Source organism: Durio zibethinus, chromosome 11 (assembly GCF_047325235.1).
Source record: "Durio zibethinus cultivar Kanyao isolate XHJ-2024 chromosome 11, ASM4732523v1, whole genome shotgun sequence".
Lineage (NCBI taxonomy): Eukaryota > Viridiplantae > Streptophyta > Magnoliopsida > Malvales > Malvaceae > Durio > Durio zibethinus.
Window position 1 is genome coordinate 6,640,039 of NC_143172.1, and position 27,879 is coordinate 6,667,917.

General features: G+C 28.5%; 1 pseudogene; it reads right to left on the reverse strand.

Moving 5' to 3' along the window:
* Positions 1–1,428: 1,428 nt before the first annotated feature.
* Positions 1,429–27,845, reverse strand: LOC111290121 (silicon efflux transporter LSI3-like; annotated as a pseudogene).
* Between the last annotated feature and the right edge of the window lie 34 nt (positions 27,846–27,879).

Here is a 27,879-nt window from a genome sequence, read left to right on the forward strand (position 1 = left end):
AACAACAAAAGGAAATCAACCATTACTATTAAAAGACTATAACTTGCTAGTTATCAAAGAAATTATCATTTTGGCAGAATCAATCATTTTCATATTATGACTATTCATCAAAGCTATCTATATTATAAGAAAATTGCCCATTTTATATACTAATTTCAAGATTCAAGCAGCCTGTATATTTATTGTTGAATTTCTTTTACCAACAAAAATCGTAAGAAGTTAACTAATTCATGAAATGAAGTAGCTAAGCACATTTTCTTTATCTAAAAAGAAATGAAATGTTTGTTATGATTCATAGGGAAAAAGCATATTTACATTCAACATTTTCTAAGTGATTTCAGATCAAAAGCCAAGGCTCTATTCAATTTCATATTTATATTGCTAGCTAGCCAAACCAAATTATACTGTACAAATTGTGACCAATTCAACTTAAATGTACAAATGATAGATCATAAAATGACAAAGTTCAAAGTAACCTAAAACATAGCCTCAAAAGCAACAAACTTCCATTTAGATTATATTTAAATAAACTATTATCTTAGTTAACATCAACGAACTAAACCTTGGTTAAACTTAAAATGAAACAAAAAACAATCTTTTTCTAAAAACTAGAAGTACAGACCTTGGCTACTGCTTTCTACCTTTGCTGTTGCTAGTTATGGTGTCGATGTTCTCATTGCTTAATTTAACGTGAATGAGTTTCACTATTGCTCGAGTTCTATAAAGCTTCACAATAGCTATGCTAACTAGGAAAGGAAAGGGGTGTCATTGCTAGGAGTATGCATCAGCGATAGACGGCAATAAAAAAAGAAAAAAATGTTATTGATGAAAGCAAAAGGATAAATTGGTAGAGTGAGGAAATGAAGGGCATCGTTAGGGGAAAAAAAAGAAGAAAATGTTTTGAGTTTTGTTTTGAAGATTAAGAATTTAAGGTTTTTAGGTGAGTAAATATATTAAGGGTAAAATAGTAAATTACTAATAAAATATAAAAATATATATTAAAAATAAAAAGCTTGATTAGGCTTAATAGTCATTCTAGCCAAACATCAGAATACTCAAACTTGGCTTGTTAGATAACTTGAGCTATTTGAGCTCGAGCTCAACTCAGCAACAATCAAATCGAATTCGAGTTTTTCTCGAACCAAACCTAAATAGCTTGCGAGTATAGACGTCTCATTTGCACCGCTAATTAGGACTAGATGGGGTCACTTTTTGGGTTCCATTGTGGATAACCTTTCCAAGTCTGGATTAGTAGGACAACCTCAAAGATCAAGTGATGCTAGGCCCAAGTCCATATAATTCAACTCGGCTAGAATTTACCAAGCTAACTGCAAATTTGTCATCTAATTATTATTCAATGGGAACCATATAACCAAAAATGCAATATATGTTCTTTTATGCTTCAATAAAGAATAATCATACCCTGCCCTGGAATGTTCTACGATTAATTGTATTGTTGCTATGATTTTATCAAAATCAAGCTAATGTTAGTGGCTATAAGAGTGAATGGAATTCCAAATTTAAGATGGTTCCAAAAGGTTAAAGTGTACCCCAGATTTAGAACATTACAAGCCTGCTCACACACTATCAAATTGGCTAGAATTAGCCATACCTTCTTTTCAAACACTAGTGAAATTAATCCTGTTGATGCTACCATCTTTGCCCTAAGCAAGAGAATTGAGACAAGGAAAAACATGTTGGGATTAAGTTACACAATACCTCATATTTGTGTAGTTTAAATTATGACAACTTAGAAGTCAATAGTGATTCAAAACAAACAAAAGCTTTATCATAAGGATAGAGAATTAAAACCATACACACTCAACACAAACATGTGAAAGAGTTTCAGTTAGATATGCTATTCAAAAGGTTTAAGTCCATTGGCAACTTAAAATATATAAACTAACACAATGAGTGATTAACAAAGGCACTTTGCCTTGTCTTCTAGATCTTATCCAAATGGACACCAAAGCATAAGTTCAACACTTCCACAAATATGTACAACAGAAAAAAAAAAAAAAGTCCAATCATTTGTTCTAAATTTTCATTACCCTAATTGTACTTAAATCTTCAAAGAACTAAAAGAAAGATTGTTACTTAAGTGAAGCTTGTTAATTTCATGAATTAAATTAAAAAGATCTATAATTCCATAAGGAAATTAATTTTGTTTCTTACCTTTCTTAACTTGACTTGAGTATTAGTATTGCATATGACTTTAACCATAAATATTTGGCAAGATTATTACCTTTTTTAAGCTTGTCAAATTCATTAAATTAAAAAGCATAGAGAGCCATAATTCTTGAACAAAATTGTTTTGAGTTCATTGCCTTTTTTTTACTACATTTGAGTGATGCTTCACCCAAACTGTAGATGTAAAAAAAGCAGTTACAATGTTTCAAGATTTCATAAAAAAAAAAAAAGAATCATTTTTTTTTGGGATGAAGTTGTTTCAAACATATATGGTGTGGATACTAACCTTTTACATCAGATGAATTTGGCTAAGTTTTATAATTTACCAAATTGATATGTCGAAGTTTGCTTCTTTACATGGTGAAGTTTTTAAAAGATCTCAAAACATATAGCTTAATTCTCTCCAGAAAGATATGCTAAAGTATATCTTATTGTCATAATGCCTATCAATGTATCATCAACAAATTTGTTTTTTACATTTTTATGCTATTCATTTGTTCATATGATTATGAATAAGATCTATTCAAGTTTTATATTTTCCATTCAGCAACATCAGTCATTTTGTAACAAACAAAATCCATCACTTCTTCAAGAACTAAAGAATCCTTGATGCCTAAAATAAAATGTGAGAGGTACTTTATATTTGAACAATAATTAGCATTTATACTACTCAAAAATCACATTTGCTTCCAAGTAAGCATTGTAAATAAATAAAATTTAAATGAGCTAGATTTCCAACCAGGTTTGAAAGCCACTCTTATCAAAGAGACAATAGAACACATAAAAGAGAAAAATCAACATACTAGTTGGCACATTTGAAACCAAATTTGATAAGATAAGAATGACAAGTGCAAGAACCACTAACTTGATCAATATTTGCATAGGATTCTATTAACTCCAATAGAGAGCTTGGGATCCCAATTTTATTAAACCCTTGGACTGTAACAAACATCTCATAGAAGAAAATAAAAAAAAAAGTAAAATACCTATTCAAACCCGAGAAATAAGATTCCCAACAAGTTATTGACACTTCCATTGGTCTAAGTAAGTAGTAAAATGATCAATTGGAATTTAAATTAGGAAAAAAGTCATTGTTGCTAATTCTACCTTTTCTAAGCAAGGCACAACATCCTTAAAATCGAGAATCATGAGAGCAAATGAAGTGGTAATAATAGTCTCTGACATATTTAAGACCCATAAGCAAAGAGATCAATATTCCTACAACAACTAAATAAACACAGGATTTCCACAACTTCCTTTTCCATCTTTCTAAACAAGTCGAAGTATTCAACTCTTAGAAACCATTCATGAACAAGTGAGTCTCAATCTTATTTTGGTTTGAATTTACACGATTTATAAGAGAGTCATGATGAGCCAAGCTCCCACTGGCATTCACATTGGGAGAGGTTGGTACATTTGTAATTTCCAAACTAGGTAGTTGTCTTTAAGAGCTAGAAAATGCTAAATGTAACATTATGGTTGGTGAAAACTTATAAGAAGTCACATTGTCCCTAATATCAAATTTTACTATTGAATCATTTTCATATTTCATAACAGACAACAAATTCTAATACATGTATATAAGTAATATAGCATTGATAATTACCCATACTATGGTCACGCTAAGAATTTTGATTAAGAATTCCCTAAAAGAAATCCTACTCTCAGTGGCTATAACCAAATTTTGGGGGTTACAATAGGAGTTGCTGTAGATCTAATATTAGTACTTAAGGTAAAGGTGAGTAGGAAAGGTTTACGTAAGATATTATTTTGCCTTGCAATTTTCAACACAAATTCAATCAAAACCATTCAAGATGTGTCATTGGTGAACAAAGCACTTGAAATTATAGAAATTAAGTAAATTGTACAAATTAAGTCCTTTACACCTTTACTCTTTCATGAGAGTAACTTACCTAAGTATTTAAATGCATCTACTTTTTGAAGATTATAGACAACTAATTTTGTCCAGGCAAAATCTGATCATTTGTGAAGTGCTTTAAGTTTTAACCCAGCCTAAATTCAATATTTCTTTAATTTTGACAAGCTTTTAAAGTCAAAATTGAGACCAATTTGATCCAAATGCCCCAAAGTTAACTCTAATCAAATATGGTTAACATTAGTCAAACCAAGTCAAATTTAGTCAACTTGATCAAAATGAATAGAACTTGGGTCAATTTTCAAAATTCACAACCTAATTGGAATCAATGAGGTTCAAAATTGAAATTTATGATTTTTAAAGCACTAAGAAGTTTAATTGCACTTTGGAAAATGTAAAATTACTAAAATACCTTTAAAGGTATTTTTTCTTATTTGGTTTTTTCGAAGTCTAATTTTTGTGAGATCAATTTAGCCTTTCAAATAAAATAATATCTTGGTGGGTATTAGAATGGCAAAAATGAAAGATCAATTGAAAGTAAGGATCAGTGCATTGAAGCTAAACCAAGAGAAATACGAGCACGAGATTCATGAAATAGAATAACAAATTACCCAATTGGTGGAAATGGTTAAGTGTGGTGAAAAGGTTAAGATTGTTGCTCCTTAAGGGTCTTAATCACTTTCAATTCAATGAAATCAAGATCAACCAATTCTTACCAAGCTCAACATGCCTCAGAAGGATCTTGATGCACATGATGTCTTGAATGAATATAAGAGTTTGAACAAGTCCATGACAAGAATGAATAACTTGACCACCGAAATGACTGAACCTAAAAGTTTGATTTTAAAGACAAAGTCACTAGGTTTCAAATAACCCTTACTAACTATCTTGACTCCAAATCTACATTCAAATTCCCCCATGTCTACCTTTGACCTCTTTTTAAGACACCTAGGACTAGGCCCTCGAGCTTTATGCAACCTTTAATAATCCCATATCTGAATTCATATTCTTAATCACCTATTCCATCTCACATTCCACAACCATCTGTTCAATCTGTTACTCTCTAACCACATATTCAACCAATATCACAAGTTTGAACCTTTGCACCATCACCAAATATTTAGAGTTTGAGCAAACTTGTTGCCCAAAAACCACTCAAGAGGAAAAAATATACACAGCGAGATCATTTCCATCTCATATAGAAAATGTTTTTCCTTTCTAGTTCAAAAACACCTTGTTGCCTCATTGCTTGTAAACCCTAAAAAGCCTTCTTACCTAAAATGATACAATCCCAATGCCAAATATGAATACCATTATAGGGTTAAAGGGCATTCTATAGAATATTGCTCTACTTTCAAAGATACAGTTCAATCTTTAATTGACATAAATCCTATAAAATTTGAAAAGTTAATGTGTGGTTATCATAATTGATGGTGATAGAATTAAGGGTCAAGATTCTAAGACTAAGACACCAAAATAGGGATATTTAAAAAAAAATTCCTTCAAACCTTTTTTTTTTTAAGAATTACTTTTCAGATTTGAGTGACTTATGCTTAAAATGATAAATGATCATCTTTTATCATCCCTTCACAAATATAAAAATTTATCCTTTGCTACTTCTTTAAGCTTGATAAAAAATTTTTTAAAATAAATTCAAACTAAGAATCACCCTTTATACTAAGAGACAAAAGGGATACAATGAGAAGATTAAGTATGGTAATGTTTATGAACAAACTTTATATGTTGGGGGCAAAATGTCTAATAAAAGGTCCCTAAGTTTTACATTGATTCAAGGAAAAAAAATTAAAAAAAAAAAATGAAAGAAAAAAATAAAAAAATGAAAAAAATGAAGGAAAGAAAAAAAAGAAAAAAATAAAAAAAAAGAGAAAAAAAAAAAGAAAAAGAGAAACAAAAATAAAAAAGAAGAAAACAATGAATGAATGATTGAATGGAATACATAGGAACACAAAGTGACATATGCCCCAAAGTGAATCCTTTAAATAAAAAAGATGATGCTCCTTGGTTTAATCTTGAATATTTTTTGTCTCCCTTTATCACATAATTACCCATTTGGACCATTAGTTCATACAAATAATTTTGAATTCTTAAGTGCATAGTATAATGATCAAAAATGAAAAAAAAAAAAAAAGGAATATGGCTTTAGAGTGAAAACCCTACAAAAAGACAGTCTAGAGTAAATTTTGAAGCCCTCAAAGCCATTTTAATGTTAATCTAAGGCCACCTTTACCTTTTTAAATAATCCAAAAGCTTTGAAATGCACAAAAAGATGTTAATTTCAAAAATCTGAGCCTTTTTTTATCCTTCCTAAATGGCTTCCCAAAATTTTGAACCCATCACAATTGACCTTAATATTTATCAAAATGTTATATTTAGATACTAAAGAAAATGTCAAACTTGTTTGATTTCAAATGACTCATGTTTTAAAAAAATATTATTATTATATTTCATTTGTGAGCTTGGTTGAAAAAATGTATATCATTTTTATCTCCTTTAAATGATGAAAACTTTTTTAATTGAACTAAAACCTTCACATGCTGAATCATTCAACCCATTTGAAAAAAAAAAACTATCAGCTTTTTTATTTCTAGTAGGGAATGCTAACTTTCAAGAGACTCTCAAAGCCATATCTGTTTAAATGTTTTATTCTTTTTGACTTAGGAATTTAATTATGTAGGGTAAATTTTATTGACCATGTCATAACACATAGATCCGTAAATCTATAGCTAGACTTAATAAATGGATTCACTACCAATCTTTTTTTACTAGGTGTGATTGACTACATAAGGATTCTATTTTTTTAAGAAGCTTCTAACCTTGACTAAGGGTCTCTAAAAGAATAGTTTCAAGTCTACTAACAAGAACAGCACTCGAGAGTTCGGTTACATATGGAAAAGGTTATAGCACCCTCACATGCCCATTTGAAGGATGGTACCATATTATCTTAAATTTATCCTAAGGTCTTAATTCTAATAGTTTCAAATTTTTATGCTAAAATATTGAAAATAATTCTTAAGACTCTCTATCGATCTGATAGAACTCTTAAAAAAATATTTTCTCACCTCAAAAGTATGCCAGAATCCTTTTTGTTTTCTTGAATACGCTCCATCATCGAAAAGTTTTTTTTTTTAGTTTTATTTTTGGTCTTTGTCGAAAATATATCTAATTATTCCACCATTTGAGTCAAATTAGAAATATTTTCTCTTTTTCAATTTTTAAATTTTTCACCAATTGGGCCTATTTAAAAATTCTTATTATTTTTTTTTTATTTTTAGAAAGAAAATAATATGATAATTATTTTTTATTGAAATTTCATTTAAATTCTTTCACCATTTGGGACAAATTTAAATAAATTTTTCACCTAAAAATTTCTTAGGAATTTACCATTTGAAATTTCTAAAAAATCTCATCATTAGATAATTATCAAATATTTTCAACCAAAATTTTTTTTTTTTTATTTTTTCTTTTTTTGATTGAAAATAAATATTAATTATTGTTATTGAAACTTTTTCTAAATTATTCCACCATTTAGAACAAATTTAAATAAAATTTCTCACCTAAGAATTTTATAGAAATTTACCATTTAAAATTTCTATAAATTCCACCATTAAATAATTAATATTTTATTTTTTATTTTATATTTTTTCAATTTTTTGTAATTTTCTCTAAAATTTGTTCATGCAAAAATATTTCTAAAAATAAACAAATACATAAATAAAAATAAATAAATAAATTTAAAAAATACAAAAAAAGATTAAAATGGCTCGACTGGTGGATTCGGCTATACTCAAAGGATCGGTTGGTACGTGGGTCAAAAGTGGGTCGTGCTACGGGTCTGATCGCCTAAATGAAAAATGTGCGGATCTTAGGTTTTCTTAAACGCCAAAACGATGTCATTTCGGGGTGCTATAAATGGTCAAATTCCAACTTTTTGCTTTCAATCTCCCTTTCCCCTTTTCTCTCTTCCTTTTTATTTTCTCTCCCTCTCTCTAGAACTGAATAAACTCCAGTTAAATATCAACAAAATTTTAGGGAATACCGTTGGAATCTAGGTAGGTTCATCAGATGGTCGTAAAAAAATTCAACCTTTACTGGAATCACGATCAGATTTTGGAAAACCTATCAAAAAAATTTAACCAACATCGAAAAAATCACCGAAAAATTCAACTGATGCCAAAAAATTGTCAAAATCTAAAAATTTTTCAAATTTTTCTAAAAAAACCTTTTCTTTTCTCTAAACCCAAAAATCTTCAAAATTTTTTTGGCACTTTCTGCTTACTGTGTTTTTGTGATTTTGCTTATGTCCATTATATTGAATTTAATCCAGTATTTATAAGGCAAAAATCAAGAGAGTTTCTGTTTGTAAGTCCACAATTAGATAGGATTTCACAACTTATCCCATACTGATTGAGTCCATCCACCATTTTGCCACCCCTTTTATGGTAGAATCTTCTTTTTTTTTATGTTATCCTAAAAGGTAAGTCTGAAAAGAAAAATAGATAAATCAATAAATTAATAAAATCATAGATAAACAAGTAAATAATCAGGAAAAGATAAACCTAGAAGAAAATAAAATATATATAAATAATTAATAAATAAAATTAATAAATAAAAGGTAATTAGGCCTAATTATTTAGACTCTATTGAATCGGGCCCAATGGGCTTAAGCCCAAACCCTGTTGAACCAAGCCTAATAGGCTTGGGTTTGGACCAATTTGGGTATCTATAGCCGCCCCTCTTTATGCAATTCTTGTATAATAGGAATTATGCAAAGACATAGACACCCCATATATGATCACCCCAATAAATTCATCTTTTTTCGATTTTTTGTTTTTAAAAATAAACAAAGCTTCTCTAAATAGAGGCTTAATGACTTTGAGAAAAATAAATGCTCCTCTAAGCAGAAGCACCATAACTTTTGAAAATAAAAGGCTCCTCTAAACAGAGACTCAATAACTTTTGAAAATTAAAATGCTCCTCTAAATAGAGCTACCACAATTTTGAAAAGTAAAATGCTCCTTTAAACAAAGGCACCACAACTTTAAAAAATAAAATACTCCTCTAAACAAATGCACCACAATTTTGGAAAATAAAATGCTCCTCTAAATAGAGGCATCACAACTTTGAAAAATAAAAGACTCATTGACAATCATGTCTAGAAGAGTCAAAGATCAAATATGATGAAATTTGTAATGGAAACTTAAAGATTCACAATTTGAGTTCGAAATTCAAAGGTTCAAATTCGCAAGAATCTTTCAACTTCATAAAAATTCACTAAAATTTTATTCTCAAAATTTTAGTTTCACAAGAATTTGATTCGTAAAATTTCATATATGCAAGAATTCAAGATTCACATTTATGAGATTATCATCTAAAGTTTCAATATAGGGATTTGCATGCAAATTGCAAGGCTTACATCTAACATCTAAAAATTTTCATTCAAATTTTGGAGATTCACATCCAAAAGTTCAAAGCTTCATTTAAGTTTGAAGATTCATATTCGATAAATTTTAGGGTTTCACACCTTAAAGATTCTCATTTGAAACTCAAAACTCAAAGATTCTTATTTGAAAACTAAAAAATTCTCATTTAAGGATTCACAATCTTGTCTTAAAGACTTTATCCAAAGATTCAAAATTTTTTCTTCAAATGACTTCCAAACTTTTACCAAAATCAAAATTTTGTATGTAATAAATGTCATGATCAATGATGTAAATGCTTTCTTAATGCTGCAAATGCAATAATCTAAATTCTCACAATGCTCTATTTTAAGTCATAATTCAAATGCTTATTGGCCGATGCATGTCCTAACAAAGTTTTAATTCATCAAATTATGCGCATGAACTATTCAAACAACAATGCTAACATAATGCATGGAATGTGGATGTTAATAATGTCATGAAATCCTAAATAATTGTTGTAACAAAGTTCTTAAGACTCCACCATTTTGAGCCTTTTAGCACTAGCCATCTTAGAATATATTCTATCTTCTATCACTTGATCATCGCTTATAAGCTTCTCAGCACTAGCCATTTCAGCATATACTATTCAAACAACAATGCTAACATAATGCATGAAATACAGATGTTAATAATGTCATGAAATCCTACATAATTGTGGTAATATGGTTCTCAAGACTCTACTATTTTAAGGTTTTTAGCACTAACCATCTCAAAATATATTTTATCTTCTATCACTTGATCATCACTCATAAGCTTCTCAACACTAGCCATTCAGAACAAATTTCATCATCTATCACTTGGTCACCACTCATAGGTTTCTCACACTAGCCATTTCAGAATGAATTTCATCCATTGATCCACATTATTTTCATCACTTAATCATAACTTACAGGTTATGTCGATCAATTCATCTTCATATCCATCACTTAGTCATACCATTTTTTCAAATTTTGACTTTTTTCATTTTGTTGACCAATCCATCATAATATTCATCATTTGGTCATAGCATGTGTCTTCTCAAATCATCTTTTTTTAGGTTTCTATTATCTCTTCATTTTTGCCCCCTATCATCTTAGATTTCTTTTCAAAGGAATGCAAGAATCTTCTAATCACATATTCATTCATTTATTATCATTTCAAATCATGACAAATACAATGCAATCATACATTTTCTCAATTTATTCTAGAGATTTAACAATAAGAGAGTACAAGGTGAATTGAGAGAAAGATAATTAATAAGGATCGAGTTTAGTATAAAAACAAATAGGAAAACAAACAAGTTGGATACATGTCATTGGGATGGATGGTATATCCAAACAATGAATATTCAAACAATTCTGAACATTAATTTAGGATTCTTTTTCAAAAACTCATTTCATTAACCATCAAAGTCATTTTGAGCTTACTGAACTTTGCCTCAGCTTTAAAAGATCTTTAGATGTCTTTGACCTTCCATTCATGTGAACTATTTATCCAACTCTCAACTCAAAGATTTTTCTATCCAAATTACCCTTTTGGGTTTTCAATTTAAGTCTTTCTTTTCTCTTCTTTTCATTTTTTATTTTTTCCTCTTTTATTTTTTTTTCATTATTTTCTCTCTTTTTTTCTTTTTATCTTATTTTTTTTTTCTATTTTTCCCATCTATTAGCGATATCTCTCACACATCAATATCTAGAGTAATATGGCATGATTCTATTGTTCTATCACGAGTATACCTTAGCTCAACATATGATCATTCAATTCGAGCACCCATATTTGATCCAAATAGACTTTTAAAGGTTATAATGTAGGCTATGATAAGGGTCATGAAAGAAATGGATAAAACAGGTTCAAAATATATGTTTAAAGGGTTCAAAATCAAAAGATTATTTTTCATCATTTGATGCAACTTGGTATTTTGCCCCATTCCACATCATTTCACCACTCTTTATTTTTTCATTCATCTTATTTCTCATAAAAAGACTCTTATTTCTTTGCTCCAACTCATTTGTGACATTTATTTTTTTTCTTTTTTTTCTTCCTATTTGAGATCTTTTACGATCTTTTACCTTTTTTCTTTTTAAAAAATTATCCTCTAATGTGAATGGTGATCATTGGTCAGGGTTCTTTAGAAAAAGAAATCATAATAGGTTAAAAAATGTAGCAATGAATGGTTTTCCAAATAGTAAAAGAAAAATAGCTATTTTTTATCTTAAATGTAAATGCTTTCGTTGAAGATCATCTATTAAACAAAAACAAGCTTATGGATATTTATAAAAGACTGCACATCTTCTAGACATATTAAATTTGTATCTACTAGTAGTTGACTTCTTTTACTTAAATAATCTTCTCAAATCAATGTGAATGAGTTCTCAAATTAAATACTAGTTATTGTTGTCATTGTCTAAATAATCACCATCTGAAATTTAAAAATGGGAATGAAAAGTTATGAAAGATAACAAAGTATGGAACAACAATTGAATGAAAGAGAAAATGTAATGAAATGCATTATCCTTGCCTTTTATTAAATGATAACGAATGAAATCCTATTGCATAAAAGAAATTCTAACATTACTCTAAAAGAAATCCTAAAATGATAAACAACTTCCAATCAGCCTCAACATCCTTTTTTTTTCCAAAATTTATGCCCTTATATAATCTAGTGAAAGGCTTTTATTAACATCTGCCCCCTAATTCATTAAAGCTCATCAAGCCCTTTTTAGATCAAACACATTCTTGGTCTTCAATCGAAGCACTGACATTGTGATTGGGCAATGAATTGCCACTAACATTAGGTGTTATTGTTCATTCTTAATCAAAGTTTATCATTTCATCCTTGATCAATCGTTGCCTCTTACAATTTAGAGTAGTGTAATTTTTAATGAAATAATAAAAAATTCTACAGTGGTATCACAGTGAGCTGTAAAATCATAGCACTTAGGATAGAGTGGCTTGAGTGGCTCCACATGGATAAGAATAATCAAGTGGTTGTTATAGAACTCTTGGTATAGCTCCGTATAAGTCATGGGGATTGGGTCAAATACGAACTTCTTTTGAGTAGTTTGTTGCTTTCATAAATCACTTGTTAGATTAGCAGGATGAATCTGAGATCTTATAGGCCATTGAATGTTAAGGTTATATATGGAAGCTTGGGAGCTGAAAATAGCCTAGTATAGATAAGATGACAATGGGGTTGGCTGGTATAGGTAGGATGAGGTACTATTCACAATAGGATAGTATGGAGAATAATCTTATAGTGGATAGGGTTAATCTTTCTTGAACTGTCTACCAAAACTCACGACTTAAGTTTCGGTGTCTTTATCCTTTGATGCTTTATTGGTTTCTCCTATTTTTAACTTATCATTTTTATGGCAATCTCAATGATTTTGCACGAGATCATAATGTCAACGAAATCTTTGTTGCATTCTCTCTCATCTTTTTATAATAGAAAGATTTCAAAGTGCTGACAAACAATACCATGGTTTCTTTCTCAATAAAAAAAAATTACACTTGAGAAGCAATATCCTTTCACCTCTGGGCATACTCTTTAAATGATTCAGTTGCTTTCTTTTTCATATTCTATAAAGAAAGGTGATCTGAGGCTAAGTATATGATATATCGATACTGACAAATGAAATCATGAGCTATATCACTTTAGGTTCAAATATGGGTCTTATCCAGTTGGACATATCGTCTAGTAGCAGAGCCCATAAAGCTATCTTGGAACACATGCATTAACAGTTTTCATTATTAGCATAAGTAGCCATTTTTTGATAGTATATGATAATGTGGGTCTTTGGATCTTTGTACCACCATACTTCTCAAACTCTGACACCTTGAACTTTAGAGGAATAACTATATCTAAGATAAACAGAGCCCAACAGCTTTTACAGAAGCATAAAAATTGATACCTTCTATGGCTCGCAACATTTCCTTTAATAAGTTCATTTTCTATTCAACTTTCAAGTTCCTCAGTAACTTGCCCCCTTTTGGTTTTAACTTTTCATTCTCCTTTTGATCATCCAAATCAAAGACTTGAATTGGTTCTACTATTTTTTTGTAAAGACTTGATTTGCATAACTCTGGTATTGTCTAGGGTTTAATGTTGATGGCATTCTAAAGTATGTTTACCTTACAAGATAGGTGAACTGCTGTGGTGGTGGACCTTATTTGGGTTAGGCTTAATGTGGCCCAAAATCAAAAGGATACAGTAGGTCATCCACCTCTTGTGATAGATGGTCTTGTTGGCTAGTACTTTTGTTTATTCTTTTTCCCTTATTTAATTTATTCAAGGCCTCTAAAATCTTACTCAACTTTTCTTCTAACTTCTCTTGAGCTTTCTCTACCCTTTCAAGATGATTAGAATTTTTTTATTCCATTTGTCTAACTTAAGCTCTTGTATTGTATTAGTGAGTGGGGTTCTTGCTTGGTGAAGCTATTCTTGAACCTTGAGTACCATAATTATGATCAGAAATTATATGCTTTATGTGTAATGCATATAACATACATTTCCATGGATGTTGGTATAAGATGTGGCAAACATTCCCTATATGAAAATAATGCAAATGATAATGTTAAATATGAAAATGATGCATGACATTATAATGCAAATATACAAAGTCAAACAAACAAAATGGTTAGATCACAAATTGTTCCTTTTTGTGTCGTAACTCTAGGTTTCATCTATCACTGGGTAGAAAGGGCTCTATGTTATGGCTAGCCTCTTAAGTCTACACCATATGCAGGGTTAAGTGATATTAACCACTAAGGGTTCCCAAATTGTTCCTTACATCATTGTCCATCACAGACTAGTAAGGCATTCCAATCCTCACCCATCACAAGCTACTAACGAAAAGGATTTAATTTGAGTGAGAGTATTTCACAAGCCATTGTGAACATTATCATCTCACGAGAGTGTAGGTACTTTACTCCCTCCTAAAATGGACAAAGCCTAGGTATAGAGCTTATGTAATACATGTGGTAATGTATATGAAGGAACATATGGGTTTTATGCCCCATAAATCAAATAAGAAATATAAAAGGAAACATGTTAGTAAACAAATAATTACAATTTAAAACCTTTAGATGAAAAGGATAAAATTAAAATGTTATCGCCTAACTCTCTATAGCATCCCCAACGAAGTTGTCAAACTGTATAAAATATAGATCCAAAAATCTATAACAAGACTTAACAAATGGATTCGCCACCAATCTTTTTTTACTAGATGTGATTGGCCACCTAAAGAATATATCCTTTTAGGGAGCTCCTAAACTTGACTAAAGATCCCTAAAAGAATAGGTTCAGGTCTACTAACCAAAACTAGGCTCAGAAGTTTAGTTAGATATAGGAAAAGTTATAACACCCTCACATTCACATCCGAAGGATGGTACCATATTATCTTAACTTTATTCTAAGGTCTTGATTCTAATGGTTTCAAATTTTTATGTTGAAATATTATAAATAATTCTTAAGACTCTCCATCAATTCGATAGAACTTTTAAAAAAATATTTTCTCACCTCAAGAGTATTCAAGAATTTTTTTTGTTTTCTTAAAAAGTCTCTGTCATCATAAAGTTTTTTTTTAGTTTTATTTTTTATTTTTGTCAAAAATATATCTAATTATTCCACCATTTGAGCCAAATTAGAAACATTTTCTCATTTTGAATTTCTAAATTTTTCGTCATTTGGTCATGTTTAGAAATTCTCTTTATTTCTTTTTTTTTTTTTTGTTTTTGAAAAGAAAATAATATGACAATTATTTTTTATTGAAATTTCATTTAAATTCTTCCACCATTTGGATAAATTTAAAGAAATTTTTTACCTAGAGATTTCTTAAGAATTTTACTATTTTAAATTTCTAAAAATCTCATCATTTGATAATTATCAAATATTTTCAACCAAATTTTTTTATTATTTTTTCTTTTTTTATTGAAAATAAACATTAATTATTGTTATTGAAACTTTATTTAAATTATTCTACTATTTGAGATAAATTTAGATAAAATTTTTCACCTAAAAATTTTATAAAAATTTACTATTTGAAATTTTTATAAATTTTATTATTAGATAATTAATATTTTATTTTTTATTTTTTTAATTTTTTGTAATTTTCTCTAAAATTTGATCATGCAAAAATATTTCTAAAAATAAACAAATACATAAATAAAAATAAATAAATAAATACCAAAAAATTGAAATGGCTTGGCTGGTGGATTCAGTCCGACTCGACTTGGCTCAAGGGATCAACTGATACGTGGGTCAAAAACGGGTCACGCTACAAGTCGAGTCACCCGAATGAAAAATGCCTAGATCTTGGGTCTTCTTAAACGTCAAAACGATATCATTTTGAAATACTACAAAAGGCCAAATTATAGCTTTCTACTTCAAATCTCCCATTCCCCTTCCTCTCTTCCTGTTTCTTTTCTTTTTCTCTTTCTAGAACCGGATGAACTCCAATTGAATATCAACTGAATTTTGGGAAATACCGTTGAACTCTGGGTAGGTCCATCAGATGATCACCGAAAAATTCAACCTTTGTCAAAATCACTAATGGATTCTAGAAAACCTAGCCAAAATATTCAACTGAAGCCGAAAAAGTCACCGAAACATTCAACTGGTGCTGAAAAATTTTGTCAAAATTTGAAAATTTTCCAAATTTTTCCAAAAAAAAACCTTTTTTTTTCTAAACCTAAAAATCTTTGAATTTTTTTTTTGCACTTTCTGCTTACCGTGTTTTTGTGATTTTGCTTATGTCCATTCTATCGAATTTAATCCAGTATTTATAAGGTAAAAATCAAGAGAGTTTATGTTTGATTATGAGTCTACAATTTGATGAGATTTCACAATTTATCCCATACTGATTAAGTCCATCCACTATTTTGCCACCCCTTTCACGGTAAAATTTTCTTTTTTTATGTTATCTTAAAAGATAAGTCTAAAAATAAATAAATCAATAAAATCATAGATAAACAAGTAAATAATCAGGACAAGATAAACCAAAAAATAAATAAATAAATAGATAAATAATTAAAAAATATAAATAAATAAATAAAAGGTAATTGGGCCTAATTAGTTAGACTCTATTGAATCGAGTCCAATAAGCTTAGGCTCGGACCCAATTGAACCAAGCCCAATGGGCTTAGGCCCGGATCAATTTGGGTATTTACAAACCATTTTGAAAATTTTTAAATAACCAATCATGCATTTTTGTGAAAAAAAAAAAGAAATAATATTTAGCAAAAAAAAAAAATCATTGGTCTATGAAAACCTTGAAACCAGTTTGTATTCAAAAAACAAAAAGTTTTTTTGAATAATTATGTTGTTGAAAAAAAAAAAAAGAGAAAATATGTTTTTAAGAATGGTGGTGTGTCTACATATTAAGTAAGAAAAACACGATGAAAAAAAAAATAAAAAAGGTAGAAATTGGTAAAAAAGACCATGAAAAAAATGGGAGAAACAAAGAAAAGGACATGAGAAAATGGAAAATGAGACCCTTTTAAGAGAAAGTTGAAATGCTAAGAAGAAATCAACAAAAACAAAATCTAAAAAATGAAAAAAAAAACCTTGGCATTTGTATCTTTATGTAGACACCTACATCATGTAAAAAAAAAAGTGTACATTTCCATCATGGTAAGGATTTTTGCATCTGTATCCTCATATTTGCATCATGAAAAAGGTCTTTACAATTGCATCATTGCAATACAATCACATTGCTAAGACAAAAATTTGTATTTATATGGATCATTTGCATCAGGAAAAAATATATGCATTTGTATCAAGAGAAAGATATTTGTATGTTCGCAAAAAGCATTTATTTGCAACTTTGCATGAAGGAGAAAATTTACAGTTGCATGATTATTTCATTAACCTTTTGCATTATGGTTATGTTTGCCAAATTTAGGTAGTAAAACAAAAAAGAGAAAATTTATTCTTTGAACTTTTAAAACACTTAAGAAATGGTTTAAAGCACTTCTAGAAAGAAAAAGAGAAGTAACAAAGATGAATTATTGAACATTTTCAAATCTAAAAAGATAAGATTTTTTTAAACAAAAAGTGAAAAACTTTTGAAATAAAAAGTGAAAATTTTGAAAGTGAAAACTTTCAAACTCTAAAGAAGAATATAATTGAGAGAATGAATACAAAACTTTCAAGACTTTCAAGTAAAATCTTAAAATTTTGAATGATTTCCAATACTTCAGGGTAAAATCTTAAATTTTAAATGAATTGCAAGATTTCTATGCCAAACTTTAAATTTTTTTAATGATTTCCAAGACTTTTGGACAATTTTTAATTTTCAAAAAATTTTCAAGTCCCTTGGGCAAAATTTTAAATTTTCAAAAAATTGCAAAGTTATCTAGACTCATTCTCAAAGTCTTGTGGGCATAATTTCAAAATCCTCCAGGCACAATCTAAAAGTCCTCCAGGCACAATCTAAAAGTCTTCCAGACACAATCTCAAAGTTCTCCAAGCATAATCACAAAGCCCTTCGGACACAATTTCAAAGTCTTTCAGGCATAATTTTAAAGTCCTCCGAGCACAGATTCAAAGTCCTCCAAGCACAGTTTCAAAGTCTTTTGGGTGGAATTTCAATTTTCAAAAATCTCCTACAACTAAAAAAACAAAAGCAAAAACAAAAAATTAAAAAAAAAAACCTCTTCCAACTCGAAAACAAACAAATGTACAAACAAGACCCTCTCAACCTTTGGTACTAGACAAAATTGATGTCTTTGGTCTTTGTAGTATTTCTGATTCTCAAAAATATGGTAAGAAGGACAACTGTAAACACTTAACTTTGTTTGAACAAAATTCAATCATTTGTGAAGTACTTTAAATTTCAACCTAGTTCAAATCCAATATTTCTTTAATTTCGACAAGTTTTTAAAATCAAAATTAAAACTAATTTGACCCAAATGTTTCAAAGTTAATTATGGTAAAATCTAGTCAACACTGATTAAATAAAATCAAACTTAGCCAAAATTGGTCAAATTTGATCAAAATGAATAGAACCCAAGTCAACTTTTAAAATTCACAACCCAATTAGAATCAATGAGGTTCAAAATTGAAATTTGTGATTTTGAAAGAACTAAAAAGTTTAATTGTACTTTGAAAAGTATAAAATTATTGAAATACCCTTAAGGATATTTTTGTGATTTGACTTTTTCAAAGTTAGATTTTCGTGAAAACTTCTAGCTCATAATTGAATTTTTTTAATGATTTTTGATACATTGAAAACTCATATCACACCTTGGAAGGTGTGAAATTACAAAAAATACTCTTAAAGGTATTTTTGTAATTTGACTTTTCCTATGTCAAAATTTCTTAAAATACTCTAGCTCATGATTTGATATTATTTGATAATTGTTCGAATTTTGAAAACCTTGATTATACCTTGAGATGTGTGAAATTATCAAAATATCTCTTAGGGTTAATTTCCTAATTTCACCTTCCCAAGATCGATTTTTTCCAAAACTTTTCAGATCATGTTTTTATAATATTTGATTATTTTTTGTGCATTCAAAATCACAACAGTATCTCAAGAATATGTGAAATTATCAAAATACCACTTAGGGGTAATTTCATAATTTGGCTTTCCCAACATTGAATTTTCACAAAATTTTTCATATCTCAATTTTATAAGATTTCATCATTTTTAGTGCCTTAAAATCATAAAATTGAATATGGGAACATTGATTTCCAAAAAATGGTCAAAAGATTGAAAACTTTATACTATAGGTAAAATGCTTTTTTCACTTGGTTTTAACAGCTATAAAAATCTAACATTTGCAATGAACAATATAGACCATTGGATCACATGAGGAATCTTGATCTAATAGTTAAAGTTTGCTCCTTGAATTAAAAATAAGGATGAATTTTAAACCCTTTGATGAACTTTTGATCCTAAGGTCAATATTCAATCTTAATGAGATATTTTTCCATCTTCTTTAAGAACCAAATAAGACATTTTTTGCATGAAAAACTAGAGGATGAGCTCATGAAAAATAGAGGAGTAAAGAAATAAAAAATAAAAATTGTGAGAAAAAATTTTATTTATCCTTTGTTTGCTTAGAAGTATACTTTCTCAACTCCCATCTACATTTTCTTGCATCCTAATTACATTTTTCATTACATTTTCATATTGTTCTATTCCATTTTCTTTGGTTTCTTAAAGCTTTTTAATTCATTTTTGTTTGATTAAAGCTTGAATCATCTTCAGCCAATTAGGCAATAGTTGGATTGAAGTTGAAATTCAAGCAACAAAAATCAAATCCACCATGGAAACAACAAAGCTGAAGGTTCGATCATGGTGTCCCTTTTATTAGCTAACCTCTTATTGGCCTCTTTAATGTTTTACTTGCTTTTTAATTTTGCTTATAATGGTTAAATGACTAGTTTGTATTTTGTATAAATTTTGCTTGGTTAACGATATATGATGGTGTTTGGCTCATGTTTCAATTATTCATGATCTCTTTGTTATTTTTGCTTTGTTTTATCTTTGATGAAATTCTCCTTGTGAAATGAATGTTTTTACATGATGGTTTGGAAGGCAAATAAGGTAAGGTTGGCTTTAATGAAGTGAAATTGCTATGATGGAATAATGTTGAAGGTTCAGCCATGGTGGACCTTGGTTTGTCGAACCTCTCTCTTCATTTCATCCATGATGATTGCTTTAATTCATGTATGGGATTATGCTTTTATGATGATTGGCAAGTTTTTAATGTGTTTGAACTAAATTTTCAATGTAAAAAAATGTTGTTTTGATGGTTGTTTTGGTTGATATTTAAAATTGTTCGATTGGGTTTAATGATGAACAAATGATGGAAGATTCAAACAAAATTCAAAGTTTTTTTTTATGTTTGATTTATAATGTTCTTGAATTTTCATGCATAACATGTTTATGATTTAATTTTACAAAAACCTTAGTTTGTAATTATTTTTCAATGTCATACTTTTGTCACATTCATTCATTAATGGCATTTTTGTAATTTTCTTTTGTTGCATATCTATTTTTATGAAACCACAAATCCAATGAAACCCAAATTCCAAATCTCAAAACCCTAAACCCCAAACTCTGAACCCTAAAACCCAAACCTTATCCATAAAACCTAAAATCCTAACTCCTAAACTATACCTCAAACCTTAAACCCTCAACCAACCCAAACCCTAAACTGACCCAAAACCCTAAAACCAAACGTCAAACCCTAAAACTAATCATGCATTTGCATTTCATCATATGCATTTTTATATTGTCATGTATTCATAATTTGTCATTCCTATTATAACATTATGCATTCATCATATTTTATTATGTTCATGTATTTCATGCATTGATTTTCAAATTTTGATTTTCAAAGAAAAATGTTTTAAAATAAGATAATATCTTAAATAAATATAATCATTGAGATCCGGTCAAACTATAAGAGGACTATCAATGATTTTTATTTATGAAAGGTGTTATTTTGATTTTGTAGGACAATTTAAAAACCCTTAAATTAGAGATATATTTGAAACATTACCTAATTATAGGAAAGTGAAAAAAGTGTTTCGATATTTAAGATATTATCATATTGATCCAAAAGTAAAAAAAAAAAAAGTTTTTTTTTTTAATTTTGATTTGTTTTTGTTTATAAAAAAAAGAAAAGAAAAAAAGGAATTAATTTTAAAAATTAAGTAAAAAAGAACCAGTTATACCAAAATTAAAGGATAGCATACAATCAATTGGTATCATCTTCGACAAGCATTATTGAGGTGCTAATCTTTTTTCACGCATAATCGACTCACGAATCTAAACTTTGATTTTCTATACCATAAATTTGTTCTTTTTACAAAAATTTTAAACCTATTTTAAAATGTTTCATTAAAAGAATAAAATTTTTGGGTGGCCAATCATATTTTAAAAAAAGTTGATGGTGACTCTTTGTTTTAATTTTTTATAAAAAAATTTTAGCTCACGTTTTTCCAAATTTTCCCATTCGATCAGCTTTTGGGTCATCTACCCCAAGGTCTCAAAATATCACAACAAAGATATCCATTAACAACCATTTTACCAAAAAAAAAAAAAAAAAACAAGGATTGAAAGATCAATTGCTTCATATGCTTGATCAACAATAATGACTTGAAAAATGACTGTCAAAATAGCTCTTAAGAAAGGCACTGCAATCCTTTCAAAAAGTAAAAATGGAACAACAAGGAAAACTGCCAATACCCAAAAGATTGCAAAAGCAATTAAACCTAGAATCACTTTTAGAAATATAACATTGCCATCTTTTAGCATTCTTAAAAAACCTTTATCAAACAGAAATTGTAAAAGAGACTCAATGCTTCAAAACTCCAAATTAAGATGATTTTAAAATGATAAGGATGGATCATATAGCTGACATAATTTTACTAAGATAAAAAAAATAATAATACTATTTTTTCAAGCAAGTACAATGAAAAATTTGAAAAGTTAATTTGTGGGTTTTATCAACAAGAATGTTATTACAGAGTTACTGACTATTTTGATTAAATCCCCTAGCTGGAATCAGCTTTTTCTTCTAGTTGAGAATATTAAGCATTTTCAAGAATAAGATCATCCCAAATGTACTTTTGGCCTGCCTTTCAACTTTTACTCTCACTTTTTATAGTTTATGAACTAATTAGACTTGGAGGATAGAAATGAAAACTATGCATATGATAAAAAAATCCTTAAAAGATTATTAAATTGCTCTCGAAGCCATTTTTTATGTTAACTAAATGCCACCCATACCCTTTTGAAATATCCATAAGCTTTGAAATGCACAAAACAATACTGATTTTGAAAATTTAAGCCTTCTTTCTTCCTCCCCAAATGGCCTTCTAAAATTTTGAACCTATCACAACTGATCTTGAACAAAATGTCGCATTTAGATATTAAAGAAAATGTCAAACTTGTTTGAATTTCAAATGACTCATGTTTTAAAAAAAAATTATTATATTTCATTTGTAAGCTTGGGTGGAAAAGTATAAACCACTTTTATCTTTTTCAGGTGGTGAAACCCTTTCTGATTGAACTGAAACCTCTGCATGCTAAATTATTCAACCCATTTAAAAAAAAAAATCACATCCTTCATTTCTAATAGGGAATGCTAACTTTTAAGAGACTCTCAAAGCCACATCTATTCAAATATTTCATTCTTTTTTACTAATGAATTTAATTATGTGGGGCAAATTTTATAGACAATTTTGAAAATTTTTAAATAATCAATCATGCATTTTTGTGAAGAAAAAAAGAAATAATGTTTTGTAAAAGAAAATCATTGGACTATAAGAACCTTTAGACCAATTTGTATTCAAAAAAGAAAAAGTTTTTCTAAATAATCAATATTGTTGAAAAAAAAAGAATGAGAGAAAAAATGTTTTTTAGAATGGTGGTGTCTTCTTGTTAAAACTAAAACACATTACATATTGAGTGTTGTATATTGCATGATTGTATGAAAGCTTGTTGAAAATGATAGGAAAATCAAGAAAAACATGATGAAAAAATAAATAAGGTAGAAATTGGTAAAAAAGACCATGAGAAAGATGGGAGAAACAAAGAAAAGGACATGACAAAATGGAAAAGGGGACCCTTTCGAGAGAAAGTTGAAATGCCAAAAAGAAATCAGCAAATACAAAATCTGAAAAATGAAAAAATCTTGGCATTTGCATCTTTATGTAGACACCTGCATCATATAAAATAGTGTACATTTCCATCATGGTAAGGATTTTTGCATCTACATCATTATATTTGCATCATGAAAAAGGTCTTTACACATATATCATCGTAATACATCTACATTGCTAGGACATAAATTTGCATTTGTATGGATCATTTGCATTAAGAAAAGACATTTGCATTTATATCAAGAGAAAGATATTTGCATGTTCGCATAGAACATTTATTTGTACTTTTGCATGAAGTAAAAAATTTACAGTTGCATGATCATTTCATTAGCCTATTACATCATGGTTATGTTTGCCAAATTTAGATGGTAAAATGAGAAAGAGGAAATTTATTCTATAAACTTTTAAAACACTTAAGAAATGGTTCAAAGCACTTCTGGAAAGAAAAAGGGTTGTAATAAAAATGAAATAGTGAATATTTTCAAATCTAAAAAAATAAGATCTCTTAAAACTAAGAGAAAAAAACTTTTGGAATGAAAAGTGAAAATTTTGAAAATGAGAACTTTCAAAGTCTAAAAAAGATTATGATTGAGGAAATAAATACAAAACTTCCAAGACTTTTAGGTAAAATCTTAAAATTTTTGAAAGAATTGCAAGAGCTTCAGGTAAAATCTTAAATTTTTGAATAATTTCCAACGCCTCCGAGCAAAACCTTAAATTTTTAAATGAATTGCAAGATTTATGGGCAAAACTTTAAATGTTTTGAATGATTTCCAAGACTTCTGGATAAAATTTTAATTTTCAAAAGATTTTCAAGACTTTGTGGGCAAAATTTTAATTTTTCAAAAGATTTCAAAGCCCTCCAGCCACAATTTCAAAGTCCTTTGGACAGATTCTCAAAGTCTTAAGGACACAATTTCAAAGTCCTCTAGGCACAATCTCAAAGTTCTCATGACACAATCTCAAAGTCCTCCAAGTATAATTTCAAAATCCTCTAAGCACAATCTCAGCATCCTCCTAGCACAATTTTAAAATCCTTCGAGCACAATATCAATTTACAAAAAACTTTGACAACCAAAAATACAAACAAACAAACAAAAACAAAAACAAAAGCAAAAGCAAAAGCAAAAATAAAAAAATAAAAACTCTTCTAACATAAAAACAAACAAATGTACACACAAAACCCTCTTAACCTTGGTCCCAGACAAAATCAGTGTCCTTGATTTTTGTCTTATTTCTAATTATTAAAAATATACAAAGAATGACAATTATAGATACCTAACTTTATTCAGAGAAAATCTGATCATTTGTGAAGCACTTTAAATTTTGACACAGTTCAACTCTAATATTTCTTTAATTTTGATAAGTTTTTAAAATCAAAATTAAAATAAATTTGACCCAAATGCCTCAAAGTCAATTATGGTCAAATCTAGTCAACACTGGTCAAACAAAATCAAACTTAGTCAAAATTGGTTAAACTTGATCAAGATAGATAGAACTTGGTTCAACTTTCAAAATTTATAACCCAATTGGAATCAATGAGGTTCAAAATAAAAATTTGTGATTTTTATGCGCTAAAAAGTTTAATTGCACTTCAAAAATATAAAATTACTTAAATACCTTTAGGGGTATTTTCATAATTTGATTTTTTCAAAGTTGAATTTTTGTGAACACTTCTAACTCATAATTGAATTTTTTTTAATGATTTTTAATGCATTAAAATCTAGATCACACTATGAAATGTATGAAATTACAAAAAATACTCTTAGAGGTATTTTTGTAATTTGACCTTCCCTATGTTGAAATTTCGCAAAACACTCCAAGTCATAGTTTGATATTTTTTGATGATTTTTAAAATTTTAAAAACTTCGATTGTACCTCGGGAGGTGTCAAATTATCAAAAATCTCTTATGGGTAATTTCCTAATTTCAACTCCCCGAGATCATTTTTTGTAAAACTTTTTAGATTATATTTCTATAATATTTGATGATTTTTGGTGCATTTGAAATGACATCAATACTTTAAGAGGTGTGAAATGACCAAAATACCCTTTAGGGATAATTTCATAATTTAACTTTCCCAAGGATGGATTTTCATAAAAAAATTTTTATCTCAATTTTATAATATTTCATGATTTTTTGTGTTTTAAAATCATAACAATTAATACAGGAACATTGATTTCTAAAAAAAGGTCAAAAGGTTAAAAACTTTATATTATAGGCAAAATGGTTTTTTCACTTGATTTTAATGGCTGTAAAATCAACATTTGCAGTGAACAATATAAGATCACATGAGTAATCTTGATCTAATGGCTCAAGTTTGCTCCTTGAAATAAAAATAAAGGTGAATTTTGGACCCTTAAATAAACTTTTGACCTTAGTATCAATATTCAATCTTAATGAGATATTTTTCTATCTTCTTCAAGAGCCAAATGAGACATTTTTTGCATGAAAAACCTAAGGATGAGCTCATTAAAAATAGTGAAGGAAAGAAAAAGAAAAGAAAATTTGTGAAAAAATAAGAAAAAATTTATGTGTGCTTTGCTTGCTTGGAAGTATACTTGCTCAACTCTCATATTCATTTTTTTTGCATCCTCATTACATTTTTCATAACATTTTTATATTGTTCTATTCCATTTTCTTTGGTTTTTAAAGCTTTTTAATTCATTTTTGCTTGATTAAAGCTTAAATCATCTTTAGCTAATTAAGCAATAGTTGGATTCAAATTGAAATTCAAGCAACAAAAATAAAATCCACCATAGAAAAAGCAAAGTTAGAGGTTCGACCATGGTGTCCGTCTTGTTGGCTAACCTCATATTAGCCATTTTAATGTTTTACTTGCTTTTCAATCTTGCTTATGATGGTTAAATGACTAGTTTACTTGTATTTTGTATAAATTTTGCTTGGTTAATGATATATGATGGTGTTTGGCTCATGTTTCAATTGTTCATGATCTCTTTGTTATTTTTAATTGGTTTTATGTTTGATGAAATTCTCCTTGTGATATGAATGTTTTTACATGATGGTTTGGAAGGCAAATGAGGTATGGTTGGCTTGAATGAAGTGAAATTGTTATGATGGAATGAAGTTGAAGGTTCGACCATGGTGGACCTTAATTGGCCTAACTTGTCTTTTCATTTTATGCATGATGGTTGCTTTAATTCATGTACGGGATTATGTTTTTATGATGATTGTGAGTTTTTAATGTATTTGAACAAAATTTTCAATGAAAAAAAGGTTGTTTTAATGGTTGTTTTGGTTCATTTTTGAAATTTTTCGATTGGGTTTAATGATGAACAAATGGTGGAACATTCAAACAAAATTCAAATTTTTTTTTAATGTTTGATCCATTTTGTTCTTGAATTTTCATGCACAACATGTTTATGATTTAATTTTTTAAACACTTTAGTTTGTAATAATTTTTCAATGTCATGCTTTTGTCATCTGCATTCATTAATAGCATGTTTATAATTTGCTTTTGTCACATATCCATTTTTATGAAACCCCAAAACCCTAAACTAAACTCTAAACCTCAAACTCTAAACCTTAAACCTCAAACCCTAAACCTTAAAATCAACCCATACCCCAAAAACCAAACCTCAAACCCTAAAACTAATCATGCATTTGCATTTCATCATTTGTATTTTTATATTATCATGCATTCAAACTTTGTTATTCATGTTATATTGTCATGCATTCATCATATTTTTATTATGTTCATGCATCTCATGTATTTGTTTTCAAAAATTGATTTTCAAAGAAAAATATTTTAAAATAAGATAACATCTCAAATAAATATAGTCATTAAGATCTAGTCTAACTATAAAAGGATTCTCGATGATTATTATTTATAAAAGGTGCTATCTCAGTTTTGTAAGACAATTTAAAAACCCTTAAATTAGAGATATAATTGAAACTTTCCTAATTATAGGAGAGTGAAAAAAGTATTTTGATATTTAAAATGTTTTCATCTTGATCCAATGTTAAAAAAAAAGTTTTATTTTTTTTAATTTTAATTTGCTTTTTTTAAAGAAAAAAAAGGAAAAAAAATAAATGAAAAAAAAAAGAAAAGAAGAAAAGGAATTAATTTTAAACATTAAGGAAAATATGACCATTTTTACCAAAATTAAATGATAGCATACAATCAATTGGTACCATTTTTTATTGGCGTTATTGGGGTGTTATTCTTTCTCCAAGTGTAACCGACTCCCTAATTTAAACTCTAATTTTGTAGACCATAAATTTTTTTTTTTATAAAATTTTTGAACCCATTTTAAAATGTTTTATTAAAAAAAATAAAATTTTTGGGTGGCTAATCACACTCTAAAAAAAATAGTGGTTACTTTTTATTTTAATTTTTTATCGAAAATTTGTTTTCACCCCCGTTTTTCCAAATTTTCCCATGCAGTCGACTTTTGGGTTATCTACCCCAAGGTTTCAAGATGTTGTGACAAAGATATCCGTTAACAGCCATTGTACCCAAAAAAAGACCAAGGATTGAAAAATCAATTGCTTCATATGCTTGATCAACAGTAAGGACTTGAAAAATGACCATTAGCATACCTTCTAAGAAAAGCCTTACAGTCTTTCTGATAGGTAAAAATAGGTAAAAATAGAACAACAGGGAAAATTGCCAATACCTAAAAAATTGCAAAAGCAATTAAGCCTAGAATCACTTTTACATAAGATGCCATGGCCATCTTTTAGCATTCTTAAGAAACCCTTATCAAACAG